The sequence below is a fragment of the Polyodon spathula genome, chromosome 38, assembly GCF_017654505.1.
Source record: "Polyodon spathula isolate WHYD16114869_AA chromosome 38, ASM1765450v1, whole genome shotgun sequence".
Classification (NCBI taxonomy): domain Eukaryota; kingdom Metazoa; phylum Chordata; class Actinopteri; order Acipenseriformes; family Polyodontidae; genus Polyodon; species Polyodon spathula.
Genome location: NC_054571.1, coordinates 667627 through 677495, shown reverse-complemented (window position 1 = coordinate 677495; position 9869 = coordinate 667627).

Sequence of the window (9869 nt, the reverse complement as noted above, 5' to 3'; positions counted from 1 at the left end):
ATCTTCCCAGGAGTGGCTGTCCTGCCAAAATCTCTCCAAGAGCAAGGCGGAAAATCATCCAGGAAGTCACAAAGAACCCTAGAACAACATCCAGGGATCTGCAGGCCTCTCTCGCCTCGACTAAGGTCAGTGTTCGTGACTCCACCATCAGAAAGACACTGGGCAAAAATGGGATTCATGGCAGAGTAGCAAGGTGGAAACCACTACCCACTAAGAAGAACATGAATGCTCGTCTCAAGTTTGCCAAAAAGCACCTGGATGATATTCAAGAGTTCTGGAACAATGTTCTATGGACAGATGAGTCAAAAGTGGAACTTTTTGGCGAACATGGGCCCCGTTATGTCTGGCGAAAACCAAACACTGCATTCCACAGTAAGAACCTCATACCAATGGACAAGCATGGTGGTGGTAGTGTCATGATTTGGGGATGCTTTGCTGCATCAGGACATGGATGACTTGCCATCACTGAAGGAACCAAGAATTCTGCTCTGTATCAGAGAATTCTACAGGAGTATGTCAGGCCATCCGTCCGTGAGCTGAAGCTGAAGCGCAGCTGGGTCATGCAGCAAGACAATGATCCGGAACACACAAGCAAGTCTACACCAGAATGGTTGAAGAACATGACATTTTAAGTTTTGGAATGGCCTAGTCAAAGTCCAGACCTAAACCCCATTGAGATGTTGTGGCAGGACCTGAAACGAGCAGTTTATGCTTGAAAACCCACAGATGTCTCTGAGTTGAAGCAGTCCTGCATGAAGGTGTGGGCCAAAATTCCTCCACAGCGCTGTAAGAGACTGATCAATAACTACAGGAAGCGTTACAGTTATTGCTGCTAAAGGTGGCGTAGCCAGTTATGGAGTCTAAGGGGGCGATTACTTTTTCACACGGGGGCACTGGGTGTTGCATAACTTTCTTTAATAAATAAATGAAATAAGTATCAATTTTGTGTTATTTGTTCAATCAGGGTCCCTTTTATCTAATATTAGATTTTGGTTGAAGAGCTGATAACATTCAGTGTCACAAATATGCAAAAATGCAGAAAATCGGACAGGGGGCAAATACTGTTTCGCGGCATTGTAGATGTTGACCTTTACAATGTACTAACTATACAGTATTATAAGGTAATTTATTTAAAATTCACTCGTCTCTAACATACGGGGCTATAGTTTCAAATAGTTTCTCCAAGTCCTTAAAACACCTGTCAATTTTAAACTAGAATCAAACAACCAAGGTGCATTTCAAGTCCTCTGAAGCACTCTCACCCTGTTGCGTTTGTCAGTTTACAATATTGACAGGATTTCTCTCTCCTTTCAAAAATCTAGGAGTTCAAAGCATGCAGGAACCGCTTTGAAAAGATGCCCTGTGGTGTTCCAGGCATGTAGTCTTACACATATTCACACTGCTCTCGTTTACTCTACACCATGCAGTGCTTCCAGTTAGGGGCTGCCCAACTGGTTACTGACATTCCCATTATGTTAAAGATGTTCAGGGATGGAAATAAGACTCCCACTGGAGAGCAGTTTGAGCCAGTCCAGGTTTCTCAGTGAAACCCAGAGTGGCCCGACGGCTACAGAGCTACGAGAGCCTCACATCCATCCCAGCACACACACCAACACTAACAATTGCAAATAGAAACAATGATATTACAATTCATATTCAATTGCATTCACTGTAGTTCTGCAAAGATGATAAAGTAAAGGAAGATGAATGGAATGCAAACTGCATGCAGGGCACACACACACACACACAATAGAAGGGTAGAACACAGACAAAAACATGCAACTGACAGCAGTACAGAATTCCTGCCCCCAAATCTGTGCCTAATTGTGTTACAAAGAATGCAGCAGAACCTAGCTGGGGCTGATGAAGCTGGCAGTAACACCTGAAATGGGTGAAACTGCTATGCAATCGGAGTCTTATTACCATCCGTGATGTGCAGAGCTGCAGAGTATGTAGTCCAATAAGATTTCTCCCCAGTGACATTTTGCACTTCGAATCTTCACACACAGTTAGATTGCCAAGACTGGTCTTACCTAAACAATCTTAAAGTGTTGAACCATTTTTAATTTTTGTATTTATAACAATAACTAAAGATCCAGGATGCACTGTTGCATATTCAAAACAAGGCCTTTAAGGGAGATGTAAATAGCAAAATCCACCCTCATCATGAGGGCATGGAAATAAGGCTCTGATTTGATCCATTCCTGGTTTTTGCTATGGGTTTAACCCATTAAGTACCAAAGCACACCAGCTGTATTTATACAATTAGATTCATTACATTTAGGCTTAACTTTTGCAGTTATAAAAATGACAGCAAGTTATAACACGACAGTTAGAGAAAAGCAGAGCAAGTTATAACACTAAAGTTAAAGGAAATTTGAAAAAGCAGGTAAATGCAGTTAAAAATGCTTCAATAAAATGACAAAGTAGCCGGTCCTGAAACGAGAACAGTGGCACTCAATGGTTCAAAAGGACACACTGAGCTTGGTGCGCGCACACACACACACACACACTACGGCTAACAAAGCTCATAGTAAAACCTGGTATGGGGGAAACTGCTTTGCAATAGGAGTCTTTTTCCAGGCCTGTCGTGCTTGCAGCATCTTGGGTAGCACTGAGACGTAATTTCACGTTTCATTCCTCATTATTTTACTCAGAGTTACAAATGCAATACAAAAAAAAAAGCACCAACAAAAATGACCGTTAAAACATGACAACAGAAACGTCTTGCAAGGACAAGAGTCCGTTCAGTGCATCAAGAACTGTCCAAAACTCAGTCACGGAAGTGTTCTCCGAATCATCAAAACTGGTGGAGCGATTGGAAAATAACATCACAGTTTAACACACACTATTAGCCCCAGTGTATAGGTAACTAACTCAAGTGTGTCTTATTAAACTCCTAGTCAAACCAAGAAGGGCTCAAACTGCTATGCAACAGGAGTCTTATTTCCATCCTGGTTGAATGTTATTTTTTCGTTGTATTATTTATATTTGTACTAATGTACACCTTGTTTGGCAGACATCATGCGTTGAATCTGGGCTGCCGAGAATCTCAGTGCTAAATGTCACCATGTAAACAAAGCAAACATTACAATGTTAGTGAACACTGACAAATCTTAAAGCCAAGAGAAGTGCTGTTTTAGGAACAGTGGCTTGAAACCTGGTTCCTGGAGACCTAGTTTGAGGTAACTTTGCTGTATTAATGCCCAAGTCTCCCCTGGTGTGCCGTGCAGTAACCTGAAACCAAGTCCCAAGTCAGAAAGCTACTTCCTGTTCCCTCAGCTTAAGTTCTGGGTAGTAAGTGGGTTGTATTTCAACACATCTACACTACACAGGCCTTACTACCTTCACTAACTACACAACCCTGTTACTGTTTTGCATTGTATGTTGTTAGCAGGTATATTTAAAAATAAGCCACATGGTGTACTAATGTACTTATTTAATGTGAATATTTCTTTATATACTTTTGTTTTTGCTATTTACGTTTCATTTTTAAAAAAATAATGAAGATCATTAAAGAAAACACAAACGTGTGTTGCCCGCGTTTATCCAAGACGTTCATAAAGTGCTAGAAACGCGTGCCTTTTGTAGCTGTATCGATCCGCATAGATAAAGATGAGAGAGTGTTGCTTTGTATAGACTTCTTTACAGGGGGTAATAAAAGCGCTAATATTAAACACGGCAATCCGGAGGACACCCCCCTGGTGTCCATTTGGCAGGCAAGTGTGACGAGGTGGGTGTAAAGCAAACTAATAAAATGAGCGCTATCAGTTTGCACGCTTATGCTAACTACTTGCACCCTAGAAAAAAGAAAAAAAAACACACACACACACAAACACACTCAATCGCTTGCGTTTAGATGAAAGAATAAACGTTAAATCGCATAATATACACTAGATCTGCTTTAAAACGGGTCGCAACGCCTCTGTTTAACCCGGTAAGCGTCACATAACGTGCTCATTTGAGGACAGGCTACTTTGTAAAAAAAAATAATAATAATAATAATAAATTGAGTGTTTAACCGGCATCTGCCTGTTATTTTAATATTCTCTTTAAAGAGAAATTGTTAACAATATTGACTGATGATTAAATATCTCATTCAAACAAGTTATATGAGATATGCTTCTCGGCCTCTTGGCTCCGATCATGTGTGTGTGTAGAGTCACAGCACTGGTCGGATTTGGCTGAGATCAAGGCGTTCCCTCAGGATCAAGGTTATGGATTCAAGAAAATTGATATAGGATATGGAAATGGATTGAAAATGGTTTTTGGAGTTTTTTTTGAATGGACTGGGTAATGATTTTGGAAATGGAAATGGTTTTGATGCACAGTTTTGGAAAGGACAGGGATATGGTTGTGAAGATACAGGCTTGATTTATGGAAAGGACTGGATGAAGATTTATTTTGGATACAGAAATTTGCATAAATGGTTTTGAAAGGGACAGGATGAAGTTATAACTTACTCTATCAGTGTAATGTATCAGATGACAAATGCAGCTTGTGTTCTGAATTTTTATAAAGAAATAATTTGGTGTTTAATGTGTTGACTATGCAAAGACCTCCAACTAGCTGCATAATAATAATGATGATAATGATGATAATCATCACCCCTGGTGCGAATGCCCCCACCCCTGCTAGCAGCAGCGCTGCCCTGCGCAGCACTGAGCCCGGGTTCCCGGGGTCGTGTTTGGAGAGCACTAGAGCCGAGCCGTGCGGGTATTACACGGAGCGGAGAGCTGCCTCAATTCAGGAGTATCAGGTCTCCTTATCATTTAACCTACCGCGTGTCCCTGGCCGGGCTCCACATTATTATTATTATTATTATTATTAGAGTGAAAGTGCCCTCAAACTGAGCCCCCCCTCCCCACACGCATTGGACAAAAAGAAAAGCACCTTTGTTTGCCCTCCCTCGCCAGCAACACACACACGAGTACAAAACCAGCACCGACACAACAATAAAGAAATTAAGAAAAACACCACTCTAGGAAACGAAACCCGCTGCATAATGGGGTTTTATATTATTATTATTATTAATTAAGCACTTATAATGCATTATAATAATTCACATCTTATGCCAACCTTCCTTAAGCCGTTTCAATCTACTTATCCAATACAAACGTGGATCTTACCATTTTTGGCACCACGACAGTTTCAGATTATCTGCAATATTACATACAAGTGCATAACGTGTGCTGTGAAGAAAAATAAAACACGTTTCGGGCGTAGAAGAAGCGTGCAATAAAATGCACACACTGTCAGCTACAGAACAGCTCAGACAAGCAGCGCGGATGTCACTTCATTCACCCGGGTCACAGAGTTGCAAGCGCATAGAGCAAAAACGCAACACTGTGGCCGCTGGAACAGCAAAGGCAAACAGCGATCTGTGCAGTCGCCTCTGCGGCTAGGCAGCATCCGCCGTCCTTGTCGCGTTGCTTCATTGTAAAAGCTCTTTACCTCGCCTGCGCCTCGTCCAAGCTCTCGTCGGTGATTGCCATGATCTGCTGCAGGATGTCTCCGATGTCTTGCTGCGGCTGCCCGAGCTGTTGCTGCTTTCGGACCGAGTCCATTTCGACCCCGTCGGGCTGGGAGAGGGCTCCCAAGCCGCTGAGAGCCGCCAGCATCCTGACTTGATCGTCCATGTCTGACGACGGTGATAATAATAATAATAATAAAAAAAAAAAACACACAACTCCGTCCTTTCTCTCAGCAACACAAAACGGGCCGCGAATACCACGCAGCAGCGCCGACAAGCCTCGGCGCCAGTCGAAAAAAACAACGCTGTATCCTCCTCACACTTACAGTATTGAGAGAAATAAAACACTGTGTGTGTATATATATATAAAAATATGCCCTCGAAAAAAAAAAAAAATGCAAAAAAAATGATAATCAACGCACGCCTTGTGTGTATAGGTTTGACTTTTTCGGATGCACGAAAAAATATATATAATAGAAAATATGTATGTACAAGGCGCGACTCAATGCAATTGGTTTTGCAAAAGGGACATTTGCAGCAATGCAATTATTCGAAAACTTCAAAGTAAAACCAAAAAACACAGTAAAATATGTAAACAAACAAACAAAAGAATCGGTCAAGTGCTCTTGTTTAAAAAAAAACATGCAAGCAAGACAAACCCTTAGCAAAAGAGCCCAGCTATAACATTAATAACAATAACACTAATAATCCAAACTACAAAATATTGCAATAAACGGCTAGCCCCATTCGAGAGAGGGAGGGAGGGAAAAAAAAAAGCGACAGATCTCCAGCCTGTATACCAGCCACGTTTGGCGGTCTCCCGTTTTTAAAACAATAAAGGGGATTAAAAAGCGGCACGGCAAATAAACCCGCGTCTCGTTATATATTTCTGATCTCTCCCCTCCCTCGTCCAGAAGAGAGAAGGAGCGAACAGTGAAGCGATTTCTCAAAGAGGACTCCGGTCCCCCTGCCTGCCTGCCTGCCAGCCAGCCAAACCCGTCCTTGCCTTTCCGCTCGATCCAGCCCAGCAGCTCTGCACAGCCCGCAGCGCAGCGCCGGCAACGCGGCTTCCACCGGCGCTACGCCTCCCCCCGCCTGCCACCCCCCGCCTGCAACCGCGCCTGCAACCGCCAGGGGGCAACGCGGCTTCCACCGGCGCTACGCCTCCCCCCGCCTGCCACCCCCCGCCTGCAACCGCGCCTGCAACCGCCAGGGGGCAACGCGGCTTCCACCGGCGCTACGCCTCCCCCCGCCTGCCACCCCCCGCCTGCAACCGCGCCTGCAACCGCCAGGGGGCAACGCGGCTTCCACCGGCGCTACGCCTCCCCCCGCCTGCCACCCCCCGCCTGCAACCGCGCCTGCAACCGCCAGGGGGCAACGCGGCTTCCACCGGCGCTACGCCTCCCCCCGCCTGCCACCCCCCGCCTGCAACCGCCAGGGGGCAACGCGGCTTCCACCGGCGCTACGCCTCCCCCCGCCTGCCACCCCCCGCCTGCAACCGCGCCTGCCCCCGCCTGCCACCCCCCGCCTGCAACCGCGCCTGCAACCGCCAGGGGGCAACGCGGCTTCCACCCCCCGCCTGCCACCCCCCGCCTGCAACCGCGCCTGCAACCGCCAGGGGGCGCCGCGCCGCGCAGGGAGGAGGGGAGAGCTGCCAGCCTCCCCGTGCAATTCAAAGAATACCGTTCATTCACTTTATACAGACTCGCCTTACGCAAACATTATTTAGGAATTAGGCTCCCTTGAGAAGGGTATGTACAACATATCGAACCGTTGGGCAGCTGGCTCTTTGAGCTAATATATTTATATATATATATAGTCTAAAGTCTATTTAGTCTATTTTGCAGATATATGAGTCTAAAGTGAGAGTGGGTTATATCTGGAGAACGTGTTTTATTTTTATTTTTAAACTTCACAACACACAGTCAAATCATTGGAACAATGTTGTAATCGTGCTCAGTGATGCGTTTACAGAGATAAGACCCGTGGGGGAAGGGGTGAAGAATGTGCATTTCCTCAGAGCGCCTGCTCCGCTGTGATTGGCAGTTTCGGTTGTCTTGGAGACGAGGTGTGGAGGTGGGGGGGTTGAAACGCTTATTTTAAGCAGCACCGCCCCTCGCTCGGAATGATCGACAGGCCGGGAGCGGTTGCTAAGAGACGGCCAGTCTTTATATCTTTTTGCCAGGGTGAGGAAGCTGCAGTGCTTTGAGAATCCAGCCATTGTTTACTAGTTTAAGAATGCATAGTGTTCTTATGTAAGTGTTGAATTCACTGGGTCAGTGCTGAATTTTTCATAAACGTACCTTTAAAGTTATAGTAAACAACTTAACACTACTTTCCCTCATCCCAGTCCCTCAGCGCTAACCACTACACTACAGCCCCACACTGTCTCCCAGCCCCTCAGCGCTAACCACTACACTACAGCCCCACACTGTCTCCCAGCCCCTCAGCGCTAACCACTACACTACAGCCCCACACTGTCTCCCAGCCCCTCAGCGCTAACCACTACACTACAGCCCCACACTGTCTCCCAGCCCCTCAGCGCTAACCACTACACTACAGCCCCACACTGTCTCCCAGCCCCTCAGCGCTAACCACTACACTACAGCCCCACACTGTCTCCCAGCCCCTCAGCGCTAACCACTACACTACAGCCCCACACTGTCTCCCAGCCCCTCAGCCTAACCACTACACTACAGTCCGCTAACCACTACACTACAGCTCCCAGCCCCTCAGCGCTAACCACTACACTACAGCCCCACACTGTCTCCCAGCCCCTCAGCGCTAACCACTACACTACAGCCCCTCAGCGCTAACCACTACACTACAGCCCCACACTGTCTCCCAGCCCCTCAGCGCTAACCACTACACTACAGCCCCACACTGTCTCAGCCCCAGCCCTAACCACAGCTCCCAGCCCCTCAGCGCTAACCACTACACTACAGCCCCACACTGTCTCCCAGCCCCTCAGCGCTAACCACTACACTACAGCCCCACACTGTCTCCCAGCCCCTCAGCGCTAACCACTACACTACAGCCCCACACTGTCTCCCAGCCCCTCAGCGCTAACCACTACACTACAGCCCCACACTGTCTCCCAGCCCCTCAGCGCTAACCACTACACTACAGCCCCACACTGTCTCCCAGCCCCTCAGCGCTAACCACTACACTACAGCCCCACACTGCCTCCCAGCCCCTCAGCGCTAACCACTACACTACAGCCCCACACTGTCTCCCAGCCCCTCAGCGCTAACCACTACACTACAGCCCCACACTGTCTCCCAGCCCCTCAGCGCTAACCACTAACACTACAGCCCCACACTGTCTCCCAGCCCCTCAGCGCTAACCACTACACTACAGCCCCACACTCCCAGCCCCTCTCACTACACAGCCCCTCAGCGCTAACCACTACACTACAGCCCCACACTGTCTCCCAGCCCCTCAGCGCTAACCCCACACTGTCTCCCAGCCCCTCAGCGCTACACTACACCACTACACTACACAGCCCCACACTGTCTCCCAGCCCCTCAGCGCTAACCACTACACTACAGCCCCACACTGTCTCCCAGCCCCTCAGCGCTAACCACTACACTACAGCCCCACACTGCTCCCAGCCACTACACTACAGCCCCACACTGTCTCCCAGCCCCTCAGCGCTAACCACTACACTACAGCCCCTACTGTCTCCCAGCCCCTCAGCGCTAACCACTACACTACAGCCCCACACTGTCTCCCAGCCCCTCAGCGCTAACCACTACACTACAGCCCCACACTGTCTCCCAGCCCCTCAGCGCTAACCACTACACTACAGCCCCACACTGTCTCCCAGCCCCTCAGCGCTAACCACTACACTACAGCCCCACACTGTCTCCCAGCCCCTCAGCGCTAACCACTACACTACAGCCCCACACTGTCTCCCAGCCCCTCAGCGCTAACCACTACACTACAGCCCCACACTGTCTCCCAGCCCCTCAGCGCTAACCACTACACTACAGCCCCACACTGTCTCCCAGCCCCTCAGCGCTAACCACTACCCCAGCCTCTCAGCGTTAACCACTACACTACAGCCCCACACTGTCTCCCAGCCCCTCAGCGCTAACCACTACACTACAGCCCCACACTGTCTCCCAGCCCCTCAGCGCTAACCACTACACTACAGCCCCACACTGTCTCCCAGTCCCTCAGCTCTAACCACTACACTACAGCCCCTCAGCAGCTCTAACCACTACACTACAGCCCCACACTGTCTCCCAGCCCCTCAGCGCTAACCACTACACTACAGCCCCACACTGTCTCCCAGCCCCTCAGCGCTAACCACTACACTACAGCCCCACACTGTCTCCCAGCCCCTCAGCGCTAACCACACTACAGCCCCACACTGTCTCCCAGCCCCTCA